At 42.5% G+C, this 14,268-nt stretch overlaps 2 long non-coding RNA genes and 3 other non-coding genes across 5 annotated transcripts; 2 read left to right on the plus strand and 3 right to left on the minus strand.

The window, feature by feature from the left end:
- Nucleotides 1-912: 912 nt before the first annotated feature.
- Nucleotides 913-7,499, minus strand: LOC128807936 (uncharacterized). The gene is made up of 3 exons (XR_008437319.1): nucleotides 7,115-7,499; nucleotides 1,910-2,032; nucleotides 913-1,169 (listed from the first exon to the last, which is right to left on the minus strand). It is a non-coding gene; the product is annotated as an uncharacterized LOC128807936 (long non-coding RNA).
- On the plus strand, nucleotides 6,845-6,916 carry TRNAD-GUC (transfer RNA aspartic acid (anticodon GUC)). The gene has a single exon. It is a non-coding gene; the product is annotated as a tRNA-Asp (tRNA).
- Nucleotides 7,013-7,084, minus strand: TRNAD-GUC (transfer RNA aspartic acid (anticodon GUC)). Its single transcript has one exon. It is a non-coding gene; the product is annotated as a tRNA-Asp (tRNA).
- A 36-nt stretch (nucleotides 7,500-7,535) lies between the features above and the next one.
- Nucleotides 7,536-7,607, plus strand: TRNAW-CCA (transfer RNA tryptophan (anticodon CCA)). The gene has a single exon. It is a non-coding gene; the product is annotated as a tRNA-Trp (tRNA).
- Nucleotides 7,608-12,576: 4,969 nt separating this feature from the next.
- On the minus strand, nucleotides 12,577-14,024 carry LOC128807937 (uncharacterized). The gene is made up of 2 exons (XR_008437320.1): nucleotides 13,220-14,024; nucleotides 12,577-12,652 (listed from the first exon to the last, which is right to left on the minus strand). It is a non-coding gene; the product is annotated as an uncharacterized LOC128807937 (long non-coding RNA).
- Between the last annotated feature and the right edge of the window lie 244 nt (nucleotides 14,025-14,268).

Genomic DNA, 14,268 nt, shown 5'->3' on the forward strand with positions numbered 1-14,268 from the left:
TTGTAAAATAGAGCACTTCAGAATTCCACCAGAGGGAGCCAGTGCGATTGAAAACTTGAAAAGCTAAATAATTAAATAAAAAAAAAAAAAAAATCAAAAAACACTTAGGAAAAGATCATTACCCTGCAAAATAGCAGACTGAAAGACATAAAGACTGATCTTCAGAAGCATCGTGTTTGTGCCTTTTGAAGCAAAATTCTTCACATGCAAAATAACACATAATGGAGATCAATAACATAAATTAAAAATTTTATTTTAACAACCATGTTTATTTTTTTTTCCCCTGGGAAGTGCATTATTTTGCATAACACTGCACTTTAGCAACCCCTTATTTTGATCATTTGTTATCACCTTGACAATGTCTCCCTCCATATTTTTCCCCACACCAATTCCTCAACCTTTTTCTCATCTCTTAAAATGGGCATCTCCAAACCAGTGGTTGCAGATCACCATCTCCCCCACATCAGCTGGGACAAAGCTGTAAAATGTCCTGTGACTCTACCTAGCAATGTATCTGATATCTGTTCTTTAAACAATTTTTCTTTGATTTTTCTAGAATATTTTCTAGATTTTTTTTTTTCCTAGATTTTTCTAGAGTATTTTGGTAATTGTCAGGCAACATATTGCAAATACACAGTAGAGTTAAGATCTGATTTCAAGTAGCTGTGCTCTAAGCACATAATTCTCAATAGTTCCTCATTTTTTGTTTTGGCTATTCAACTGATTTTTAAATATTCATCTCTTGTTTCAAATTCAAGGTGTGCTGTGATCGATTTCTGCACCCTTTTTTTAAGTATCAGGCTTTTTACAATTGAGCAAGATAGTTAACCAACAATCACATCCGGAGCCATGCATGGTGAACGTGCATATTTGGTTTTCTCTGCCATTAATAACTTCAGAAATGGCAATTAATTTCTCTAATGGCTTTTTAATATTTTATTTTATATCATCTTCTGTGCTGTTACAATCTTCCTTTTTCCATCTGCTAAATCCAAAAACCTATCCACTTCCCTTCTACTGCTCATTCACCCAACAAAAATTGTGTCAGTAGCCAAAGAAGCCAATCCCAGCACTGACAGGCTGAACAGGACCAGCAGTTTCTTCAAGCTTTCAGGTCACTCTTCTGCACTTCCATGACTTAGATAAGACATAGGGCATCCTGGTTTTTCCTAAGGAGACAGAGTCAAAGAAAACAAAGCGGGAGGGGAGCAGAAGAATAGTGAAAAAGAAGGAAAAAAACTTCTGAGTGGAGAAGTCAGAAGTAGGAGTAATAGCACAATATGTGGTAAAGATAAAAATCAACTTCTGAAATGAGAATCATGCCTTACTGCATTTTACTGGTTATGAGGACCACTTGGGATTTCTCAAGGTTTTCCTGTGCATATGGATTACTGCAATTATTGGAGTATACCCCTAAGTAAGGAAAAGAAGAATGTGGTTTCCATGACAATGTGGTTCTTGCATCCTAAGAAAGGGGAAGGAAGGAAACTATTACCACCCTATGAAGCCACAGTTTTGTCTGTTTTCTTCTGTTCCCTGCACACAATACAATGAAGGTGGAGACTGGAGGACCAGGAATGCACAGTGAAGCCTGCACTACAACAAATTGCTAGAGTGCTAGCAGCTTTGACCTAGTTTGGTTGTTCAAATAAGTAAGTTGTCAGCTTTGCCTTTTGCTGAGACTGTTATTAGCATCTTTGGGTTTTTTAACATTTTTCTTTTTTATTTTTCCCAAAACATTCATCAAATTCCAAAGGTTTTCTCTAGTAAAACTCTTCAAGCAAGATTGCTAACAGAAATTACACTCTTTATATAAGCTCCATTAACTCACATACCATGTAGAAGATTCCAAACTGTCATTTGTTATGCTTTCTACTTTGTGTTCAATGTTTCCACAGACAAAATGTACCTGATGATGCACTGTGATGTTCTGGTATCCACTCACAATACTGCTTTCTCTCTCAGCCCCAGTGTTCTCGAAACTCCAATTCTTGTGTGTCCATCAGTATATTTTCCAGTGATGCATAGGTTTCTGTCATGCAAGAAGTTCTCAAAAACTTTACAAAAGCAGCAAAACATACAGAAACTTCCCTTTATACTTTCACTACACATTCTGACAGTGTTTTCAAGATGAGCTCAGTTTACCTTGTGTTAACTACTGGATAAAAACCAATTTCTATTCCTTCTTGCCTTTGCACCCTGTTTTTCCTTCACCCTCTGATTTTTCAGTACTACACCAGTGCAATCTTTCAAAGTTAGAGAACAGCAAGCACTATTTAAGATCAGCAACATTAGTACATTCTGAAGTGGCAGAATGTTTGGGTTTTCTTCCTGTCTTCTGCAGGGTCTTCTGTATATTTTTTATTTCATACCTTATTCAAGCACCAAGGTCTTGGTCTTAACAGCAGCTCCTCCCCACACTCATCTTTGGTTTCATTGTCCTGTTTCCCCATTGTAGTAAGTTGGCCTGCACTTGTCCATGAGGTCTTTATTGGAATGCATGAAAGTGTGACGATTTCCAAGTTAAATTCATTGCATATAGACTCATTTATAGTTTTGTAAAACCAATAAATTTAAAAGTCTCCCCATGCTCTTCACAGCATAACTAATTTCTTTGCATGTGCCTTTATCTCATGATGTCTTTGTTGCGCTGCCTAACTTCAATCTATGATGCTTCTTCCTGTGTTACTTTCTATGAGTTTGACAATTCCATATTTTTCCTGTCCCTACACTTAATTTAGCTTTATTATTATCCATTATGACATTTGTGATTCCTTTTTTAAAAAAAAATTGAATGACAGTTGCTTACTTCTAGAATGAATATGATGTGAGAGTCAGTCCTGATTTTTATATTATAACTGTATATTAGAATATGTGATTTTTTCGACGTTTGTCCCAAGAATTTTCCTTCATAGGCATTATGTGACACGTCTATTTTGAGGCTAATTATTGACAATTTCAAGATTCTAAGAAATGCTGTATTTCAAACCACGTCAGACCAATAGTGAAATTCTTGAGTCTACTGCAGTCTTTCATCACAGCTAGAAAGTTAAGATACTTGTAGTCATTTGGTAGACATACTGTGGTATCCAGACCTACATTACAATGGAATACTTAGATTAGTACACAATCTATTTGGATTTTGGAGTGTCCTGATATGTGTCTAAAGATTTTGCTGCACAAACCCTCTTTTGAGATTACTCTGAAACAATATAGCTCATAAACAAAGAGAGGTTTATTCTGCATACAAACTTAAATCCTCTTCCTTTTAATTACCAAGTCTTCAATTACCTTCTATTTCTAAGCAGAACCTCTCTCAGTTTTTGCTATTGCAAAGTTGAAATTATTCATTAAAACCAGCCAGCCTCTGCTTTTTCCAGATTTCATTTTCCAATGTTATGGTATTTCTTTAGTACATTTGTCTGGCAATCCCTACTGAGGACAAGTGATGAGAATGCAGATCCCCTCTGAGAAGGAGTTTATTCTTATTGAAAGCATCCACTGGATGTAAACCATGCTATAGGAATAAAAATGGAACAGATTCAACTGTTCAACTTTTTACCTAAACAGAAAATGCAATTCAGCATGGCCATTTCTTGTCTATTTAATTTCAAAATTCTTAGGACATAAATATTCAAGCCCTGAGATTTCTCCAACAAGTTTTTAAAAGGCTCCATTTATTAGACAGCTCACATGACAACACGGAGGGAAAGCTGCCCAGCTGTGTGCTGCGTTTAGTACTGAATAACCTATGCTAGGCTAATAGGGGAAAGCCCCTTAAATCCCTCCTCCCACTAATCCCCCAGGCACTGATGTACAGTGTCACAGTCCTCTTTACCCAGAATTGTTTCAGCTTTTCAGCTGTTAATTTCACACGGGATGCCTGATCACTCCTTCCCTTGAGAGATGTAAATGGATTTTTCTAACAACTTCTTAAACTTCATTTAGGTAAACCAAAATACATTAGCACAGAAGGAGATCACTGAGCCATACAGACCTTGCTACAAACCCATTACACTGGACAGAAACTGTATAAGGCAAAAACTATACAGAAAGAAGCCCTGTGAGTTAAGATGCCATTTGATAACTCATATGTTCTTACTGAAAAGCTCATTAAATCTTGCGCTGTGAACATCACAGAGTGAGGGTACAGACACAAATTAAAAGGAAAATAAAACACAAAGAGCAGATGGAGTGTTGGATATGTGTGAATGGGCAGGAAGGAGAGCATACAAAATAGCTATGAAGATTAATCAGAATCAAATATATTCAAGTTGCAGCAGCTGTTCAGGATTGTGGCATCCTAAAGACCACACCCAGTAAAGGGCTTCCCTCCTCATCTAGGATTTGTGTTTTTTCACTGATTTAGAAGAATTAATTTCTGCAGCTACAGGAGGCTCCATCACTGATCAGTGATGCACCTCAACATGCCAATAACAATGTATGCTACTTGCCAAGGCAAATAGGCATCAGCAGGTGACTTGGGTGGATGACATCAAATTGAGGGAAGCAGCTGATTCCCTCAAGGCCAGGGCTGTCTTTAGTAGGACTCTGAAAGGCTGGGAACATAGGCCAGTGTGAATTTCTTCCAATTCAATTAAGGCAAACATAAAGTCCTGCACCTTGTATATTATAATCCAAGCAGCCAGGAGCTGACTGGGTAAAAGCAGCTTTACAGAAAAGGTCCCAGTGAACACCAAGGGCAGGCTTGAGTGAGCGATTGCTCTTATAGCAATGAAAATGAGTGATACACTGGGAAATATCAGTAACAGTCTAGCTAGATCAAGGGAAGTGATTACTGCCCCCATCCCCTTCTGGCACTTGTGAGGCTGCCTATGGAGAGCTGTGCACAGCCCAGGGCGTTGTGAAACAAGAAAGATACCAACAAACTACAATGAGTCTAGTGAAGAGTCACCAAACAAATAGAGAGCTGGAGCACGTAACAAACAGGGAGACACTGAGAAAGGCTGGTCAGCCCGAGAAGAGGAGGTTACAGGATGATCTGACTTATGTCTTCAGCTCCCCGTTGGGAGGGAATAAAGAAGATGGAGGCAGACACTTCTTGGAGGTGCACGGCAAAATGATCAAGTTGCAACATGGCAAATTCCAAGGAGGGGGGTACGTGGAAATTCACCACCAGTGAGGGTGGACAACCTGGTGTGGCAAAGAGGTCACGGAATTTCCCATCCATGATGAGACTCAAAACTCATCTGGACATTTTGCAAGACGAGCTTCAGCTAAGCAAGCTGAAGGGGTGGCAACTGGCATCCAGGTACAGAGATGTGCTAGATGCCAGCCCTGCTCCTGCCTATGGCTGTAATGGGCCTCTTACAGGTGACTTTCACCAGTCATGTTTTAGCAGCCACCAGGGACAAGCTAAACACAGAGCTGATGCAATGATGAGGAAACCGTGCAATAAGATTGTTAGAACTGGACACATGAAATAGCTGCATGTAGATCCTGAGGAGGAGATGGAGCTTCCACAGATCTTGGAGCATTGATAGTAGTTCCCAGTACCTGTTCTGCTCTCATTTGCATGTCTCTGTGACAAATTAACAAGGAATGTATCTGCTCTGTAACTGCAAATCATTGCAGCCTCATAATAGTCCATCCCCTTCAAAACAGCCCTTTTGCTGTGCTGAGTCACACCTCCATGTCCCTTCTTGCTCCCCTTCTTAAGTATTTTTGGGTAATTCTTGTTTGGGGTACATAAAGATGTCTGAAGCTCAGCTCCCTGACCACAAGGGTTAATGAACAGAAGGAACTGAGAAATTGCAGGCAAAAAGATCTAAACTAAGTGTGTGTGATCCTATAAAATGCAAACAGGCAATGTTTGATCCACCAGAAAGTCTCCCAGCTTCAAGCAAACAATTAACATCTTTTGAATAAAATTTGAACACGCACAGCAAGTGCAGACCAGCCTGGAAACACTGGTTTTGATCCTGCTCTGGGAGCTTTAAAGTCTATCACCAGATCACAGCCCTATGGCATAGCTCATTACACTACATCTAAAGTCTTGAAATTGTTATGAGACTGTGGTTGTTATTTTACAGTTTTCAGGACAAAATTTATATCTGTTGCATCCACTGAGAAACACATTCAAATGTTTAAATGAGTAGGCCAATTCTCAGAAACGCATTGTTTACAGGTCACTTATATTTAGAAGTCCACATAAAGGAAGCTGTTTGCTCTTTAGCTATGACTATCTGAAAAAGCTAAGCTGGGGTTCATTTATGCAAATACTAGCAGCAGTGGAGGCCATCAAAAGGGAGCACCATTTGCTTCAATCGCTTGTTTATTATGTGGTGTTCATTCTTCATCTCAGAAGTCAGCAAATTAAATATAGTTTCTTGTCACTGTGATACAAATTTACAACCATGTTTCTGCTGACCGGGTCAGCATCAAGCCAGATGGTCAGCCCATGTCCTTCTGCCTTTTGCTCTCAAATCTCAAAGCAGCTGGTTTCCATTTTCCTCGTTCCTTTTTTAGGTAGGTAAGGAGCAGGTGCTCCGGTTCCTTAACCTCAAGGACTGCTGACACCAGCACTTCTCAGGTTCCCGTAAAAAGAAACTCTGCGTGAACGACATGCAGAACTACAAACGTAGACACCCGAGCTGGCGGTGCTGCTCCGCTCCCCCCGCCTCCCGCCGGGCAGTTCCCTCCCGCGGCAATTTCCAGGGATCCGTGCCCGTAGCTCCGCGTGCGGGTGCTGCGGAGCTGTCTCTGTCTCTGTGGAGCCTGTCCCTGTCCCTGTCCCTGTCGCGCTCCCCCCGCCACACCCACCCGCGCACGCGCCGCGGGCGGAGCGGGAGGGGCCTCCGCGGAGGGCCACGAACCGCGCAGCTCCTCGTTAGTATAGTGGTGAGTATCCCCGCCTGTCACGCGGGAGACCGGGGTTCGATTCCCCGACGGGGAGGCGGCAAGAGTTTTTTTATTTGCCCCGGCCCGCACAAACCGTTGACGCCGGCGGCAAAAGGCGCCGCTCGCCGGCACGAAAAATTCGCATATTGGCCTCCCCGTCGGGGAATCGAACCCCGGTCTCCCGCGTGACAGGCGGGGATACTCACCACTATACTAACGAGGAAATGCCTTACAGGGGTTTCCGCGGGACTACTTTTATGCGCAAATCCGCACAACCACGTTGCCACTGGTGGATCACGGAAGTTCTGTTGCGGGCAGAAGGACAGCAGGGGCGACCTCCGGCATCGGGAACATGGACCCACGAGCCTGCGAAGGGCGGCTACGGCGCGGGAGGCGAGCTCGGCACCACCAGGGAGCGGGGACGGAAGGCCCTTGCTGCTGCGGTCCACTAGCGGGGGTGTGGGTGGGGAGAGTCAACGTGCTTGCGCGGGAAGGCGGTGACGGAACAGTGGCGAAGCAGAAGGGCCGGCGCAGGGGTGCGGCGGCGGACGGGCAGGGTCCTGGGCCGCGCCGGCCCAACCCGCCCCCCACCCTGCCCCTCCGGGCAGAGCGGCCGCACTGCCGGCGGCGTGTGGCGGCCCAGTTGTAACGCTCTGCGTGGGGACACCTACCAAGACCTCGTGGCGCAACGGTAGCGCGTCTGACTCCAGATCAGAAGGCTGCGTGTTCGAATCACGTCGGGGTCACTTACTTTTTCTTTTTCATTCGCGTTTTACCGCCTTCCTCGCGCAGGAAACCGAGGAACGTTATTATTGGTTGGTTGTTTTGTTTTCCCCTACAGCTTAGGGTCTCCTCTTTTGCTTGAGGCTGAGAGGGCAGCACGACACAGAGGGCTCAACGGGGGTCAAGGCAAGATACCATTGGATAAAATGGGCATCTTTGTTTATGGTCTTTGTGTGTATAGGACTATCTGATTACACACTTAAACACAAAAGGCTTACTTTATTAACGCAGCCTCCAGTGTGGAAATGATGAGAAAACTTCAGGAAGTTGTATAGAAAGAGTAACTTTAAAGGGGGCAGAGGTCCCAAAAATGGCAGATACCATGTTTTCAGTACAGAAATTCACATAACGAGGAGTAAAAGTAAAGGCAGCAAATGGTCTGGTGGAGCCAAGAGTTCAGAGAGATGTTTGTCTTGAGAACCCCGCAGAAGAACAAAACCCTGACAGGGAGAGAGAGGGGACCAGGGTGCCGGTGGGGGGAACCCTCGAGGGTGATGGAGTTAGGCTGAACAGAAGAGTTTTCTCAGAGTAGCTATTTCCACATGCTGAGGTTAACAGGTACCCATGGCAGAAAGGCACAGAGAGGACTTAGCTTTGATTTAGACATGAGATAGCAAGTCTTAGAAATAATACTTTAGCAATTTAGATGGACTGGAAAGTCTGACACTTGATGAAATTTAAATGGAAGGAAAACAATAGTTTGTCAAGGGCCTGAATTGTGAAAGAATGCCAGAGATACAATTCTCACTTTGTAATAATTATTAGTATATTAAACCATAGAAGAAAATGAGTACAGAAGTCTTAGAAATCAGATTCAGCAGACTCAACAAATTATGTAGGGGTTATTAAACCAAATACATTGGCTTTTACATGCTATTGTTTGTTCTATATACTCTTAAAACCTTTTAAATACAGAAATTCTGGATCCTCCTTAAGTGATTTTTTGCAGTAGTTTGCTATTCTTATAATTACAAAATTAGCATATGTAGTTTAACCCTGATGTCTCTTTTGCCTTGACTTAAATCTAGCCCTCATGTCATTGCACAGGAGATCATTTTCTCCCTTCCTTTTTATAGGTACTTCTTACATATTTGGAATTTGTTATGCCTGTCTATAGATGTTCCAGCATAACAGACTATGTTTGCTGGGCCTCTGATTATTTTATCGCTTGCCTCTGGAGCCTTTCCAAACAAGCTGCATTTTTAAGCGCTCAGAATTGGTCACAGTATTTCAGCTGACTCAGATTTTACCAGATCTGAATAGACAAGGAAAACTGCCTCACATGCTATGCTGACAGAATTCCATTTAATGTGGTTAGTCCTTTTTTTTTTTTTTTTTTTTTTAATGCACAATCTGTTAGATGGACGCATTTTGTATGAGATGCATAATCTGTTAGATGTTTCCCTGGTCCCACACAGCATCTTATCTCTCAGCCTCACCACCCACCAGAGAGCTGGATGTAAGAAGCAGTAGCAATCTGTTTGCATTCCTGTACCTCTGCCAAAGCAGGTGCCCCGCTCTAAACATTCCAGATTGTTGCCAGACAATATCTCTGGCTTGCAGTAAGGGTAATATCTGCTTATAGGAGTCAAAGTTTTCAGAGTGTGGTTTGCAGTACTATACCTGACATGTGCAGGTTGTCACAAACCACTCCATCTCGGTCTGCCCTGCCCATCGCTGTCTGTGCATTTCCCTCCTTCCACTTGGATCACAACTTGCAATGGCATTGCAGCAGCTGCCAGCTCAGCATGCGAATCTGGTGGCACAACTACCAGATCCAACACAGGAAAAGCACCAGGAGTGCATGGCCTGGGACAGCATAGAGAGCAGGATCATCCCCTTCGGCAGCACCCACAAATACTAGTGGTTCAGTTTAAGATTTTGTCAGCTGTTCTTTAGGGGGAGAGGTCACTGTCCCTAAATCAAAATCATCTAGTGATGTTTCAGAACTAAATGAAAGAATTAAATGTGCCTTAGCTACGTACAAACTCTCCCACTCAATTTCCTATTGGTGAAGTGGGGATAATAGTTCTCTTTGACCTTACAGATGTTTTGTCAGGTTGACTCTATTAATTCTGAGGCATCCAAGTATGCTAGTGGGTATTTGTCTTTCACCAGCATTTCAATAGCCCATGTGCTTCTGTTCTTTTTGTCTCTTCCTGACTTTTAAATACTGCATTTTGTAACCTGACTGTTCTCTTAACACAGATGTTTTTTCTTATGGAATTGTTACTAGATAAACAAAAAAAACCACAAAACTACAAAAACTTAAATCCACTTTAGCTTCAAAAAACAGTGGAGCTGAAGTAATAGCTTATATATGGTAAATATAGCTTTTGTCTGTGTTTCACAGAAATAAATATCCAAATAATTCTGGTTTGGAAATGATTCATTGTAGGAAACCACCCTGAAAACTGTCCATTTCATTTCTGCCAGCATACTTTAGCAGGAGCTGACACTTCTGTTTTCAGTCCTTGTTGGTATAGGCCTTTGACTATCATAAGATCAGCAGTAAGACGTTTTAAAGCAGTTGTACAAATTTCTTTCCTTGCCTGGGGACAGCCATACAGTGCTGGGCATCCCTTTATTCACCTGTCTATTCACTGTTTCAGGTGACACTGGCAGAGCAGCATCCCCAGTGGCTGCCAGCTCTGGAACTGCTCTAAAAGCAATATGCTCCATTATGCTAAGGCATGCTTGCTTTCTTATCACTTTTCCCTTTCTACTTAAAAACAGGCATTTCTAATGAAAAAAACTAGAGTTATTAAAAAGCCACCTAATTTTTCTAAATTAATCAAGATTGTGGAAAATAAATAATTGTTTCTAGAAAGTATAGTTATGCTGTGCTATAATGATCAGACAACTGCTTATTTTATTTCTTGTAAAGCTTTCCAGTTTCTATTGCATTTCTCAAAGGGAATATAATTTTCATAGTGAAACTTACCAAGACTGAATTAATACTTCTTACAGCTTTTTTACATTTCCTTATCAGCTCAGTCTAAGACAAGAGCATGTCTGTAACACGTGCTTAAATGACTTTGCTATGAATTTATAGTCTTTATGTTATCTATTGTGAGACAAATGTTACATATGAATGCAAATTATGCATCTATACTTCATTATAGGCCATTTTCCAGACCCTCCACTTAATTTAGGTGACTTTTTTGAATGCACATATATAGAAATATCTTTTTTTTCAGCATACTGCAACATAAGCTATTTATCTCATTTTTATAGGTGGCATTAGAGAAATCACAAACTTAGGGAAACTCGAGCCAGAAATCTGAGACAATTTTAAAAGGCATTCAGTATTTTCATGTCAAAGATGAATGTATGCTTGAAATATCTCTTTCTCATGCTCAGGAAAGCTAAGAAATTCCAGACATTTGGGAGGGTCCTACAAAGGAAGCATTTTTGGCTTCTCCTTTCAGCATATTTCACATTTTTAGGCAAGCTTACAGCAGTTTTTTAACTACCGGAAATGGCCAGTCTCACAACATTTTCACTTTTTTTCCCTAAACTTTGCTTTTGTCAGCTTTTATACTGACAAGTAAGAAACTGTAACTACCTGTTTCTCAGGTAGAGGCAGGTATTCTGGTCTTCGAAAACCAGAACTTGCAGTTAGGGATAAACATTCAAGTACTGGAAAGCTTCACAGAAGGCATGGTAAAACAACAGTTCCATGCTCCAGCCTTTACACAGCAAATTACTGAATAGGCATATGGACCAGAGACTTCATATTTGTGGGTTTTTCTCCCCCCACTGTAACAACATAAGAAAGATCTTTTGAGTTCATTCATAGTGAACTCATTTCCCTTCATCCCTCTGATTGCTGCCTCATGCTACAAAAGGTGATTTCCCTTTTCCTTCAAACAGAATAAACAACAAAGGTGCAGATCCTCTGCTGTATTAAGGTCTAATTGTGGTGACACCTGCAGTTTCCAGTGTCAATCATCATGTACTTATTTAGGTGGTTCCTTATACTTTCCCTGTCTTTACCTTGCCTGGAAGATGCCTGTTGATCCTAAAGTGCAACAGTAACAAATGTAGAACCAATAAAGGACAGTTTTGTGCCAAGGACTGCTTAGGGACTTGGCTTCCCAGAGAAGTCTATTGCTCCAAAGAAGAGTGACACTGAAGTATTATATCATGCTTCTTTAGGTTTGGCTGCTTTGGAAGCAACTAGAGGTAACCAGTAAAAGAGTTCCATGTCAGTGCAAGGCAGTTATATCAGGATAACAACATAATAGAGAAAGTAATTCACAATAAATACATTTTTTTTTCTTTATAGTTGGGGGAAATTACTTTCAAAATTTAAATGGACTGTAAATATGAACTTTAAGCAATGTTAATGAGAGCCACAATGTCAAGTGGCTCCACAACAACTGTACTGGAGTTTGAACAACAGACAAAACATATTATAAGTTCCTGCTATATTTATGCTTCTATGCCAGTTTCATCTGACAGCAAAAGCAGAAAAACACAGAACCAAGATAAGTCAGCCCATCCATTTGCTATGGCCAAAGCTGAACTGTGAGTGTAACTGTAGGGATTTACTACTTCATACTGTATTCCTGTAGGGTTTTTTTATGCTACACTTAATGCATTAAAACCAGGCCTGCCATCAATGTACTTAGGCTTCAAGCTCAGCAGTTGTACTTCCTTCCATTCCTGAACTGTCACTCACAAGAAAAGCCAGCACCAGCTGTACTGCAGAATCTGAACAGTACAGTGAGTTGTAAATTGTGCCTGCACTAAGAAGTACTGTCAAAAAATAAGCTTCAGGGCTATCCTACCATTATTGTCTATGGGGATGTTAGATGGTGACTGCACCAACATTTTAGACTGTATTTTCACTATTAACTTTGGCTAAAATTTCCTAGACCCAGTTCCCCCTTATGCTACTTTAAAACATTTCAGACCTGATAGGAGTTAAAGTTGTTATTTTTTACATTAGTATGATAGCTGAAGAATCTCTCTAAAGTATGCTGTGCAACTCATTCCATATCTGGAAAAGAAGCAAATTCTTAAATGTAGAGGAAAGACTATTTCCCAAGCCACCTAAAAGCTTTTCAAGGTGAAAAATACTATCTATTCTTTCAATTAGTACTAGCAAATTCGAACAGGAATTAAAATTCCTTTAAGCATTTCCAAAACACCTGTCATGCAATACCCATATACCTGGTAAAATTTTGGGTAAAATAGCTGATGAACCATCTAATTCACTCTATTCAAGCTTAAAAGTAAGTGATATTAGTCAATCCACATTGATTCATTACTTTTTACTGTGTACATGTGTGGTATTAATGGAGGAAGATGTTTCTACCCACTGTTCAGCCTCGTTGCCAAACAAACTGAACAGGTTAAGTATGCACACCAAGAACCGAGCACTTTCAGATCCAAATTATAAAGAACTTCAGATGACTGCCACCTCCCAGAACTACTGGCACAACGAGGTAAATTAAATGCCCCAAGCTAAGCTTCTCCCTCCTCTTAATTACACCACACCAATTCTTCAGTGGGAAGCATCAAGCTTCCTTTGGGTGGGTCCTTGATCTGTCTCGAAATTACCTACCACAAAAAATAATCCTCATCGTCTTCATCTAGCTGACACTGAGGCTATGGTAAGGTAAACAGGAACATCAAGCACCACGACAGCTTCATGATGGAGCATACAACAGTAGTGGAAATCCCTTTTCCCAGCAGCAACTTAAAACTCTTTCTGGAACACAAAGGGGAGTAGGTGCAAACACCAACAATCCCGTTTCAGATCCATGACTGATGGAAAAATTAAAACAGCCACATTTAAATTCTTATCTCCGGTATACTGTAAGGCAGTTCTCAAACGCATAGGACACGTAGTCAAATCTAAACACTAAACCCTTCCCATCTTAAAACAGAAGCCGTGCGTGTTCCCAGCAAGCAGCGTGTAAACACAGAAGGATTTAACCCCCTTGTTTAAAGACTGTAAGACTGCAGTGTTGAACTCAATCGAACTTCCCCAGCAGGGACACACTTGTGACATTTTAGAAGTCGACTTCACAAATAAATAAAACGACTGTGCGCCTTTCAAACTCTGCGGCACTATAGATGCGAGTTCGGGGTTTGCGTTTAAGCCACCGACCGCAACGGCGGCAGTCACACTAACAGATTAGCTACCGATCTCCCGTCTGGATTTCTTCCGGAGCCCGCTAGCCAAAGGGTTGGGCGAGGGCGGCGGTCCCGGGGGAGAGCGAGCTCCCGTGCCCGCCCGGCCCGCGGTGCCGAGCGCGGGAGGCACGGCCGCCCGCGGCGCGCTCCGCCAGGGCCGCAGGTGCCTGCGGGACAGAGGGGGCCGCAGGTGTCGCGGCAGGACACCGGGATCGCGGCAGGTAACTGGGATCGCGTTAACCGCCTCCCCCGCTGCTCGCGACAGGGAGGGGCGCTCCCGGCGGCGGGGACACACCTGTCAGCCGAAAGGGCCCCGCAGAGGCCCCGGGGGCACCGGGACCCGCGGGAGGCTGGCGGCGGCGCCCCCGCCCTCCCCGGCGCCCGCGAGCGCCGCCCCGCGCGCCTCTCCCGCCCGAGCCGAATTTAAACTGCGTTACTGTCCCTCGCGCAAAGCACCAACGCCGCTGCTCCCGC

Source organism: Vidua macroura, chromosome 5, assembly GCF_024509145.1.
Source record: "Vidua macroura isolate BioBank_ID:100142 chromosome 5, ASM2450914v1, whole genome shotgun sequence".
Lineage (NCBI taxonomy): Eukaryota > Metazoa > Chordata > Aves > Passeriformes > Viduidae > Vidua > Vidua macroura.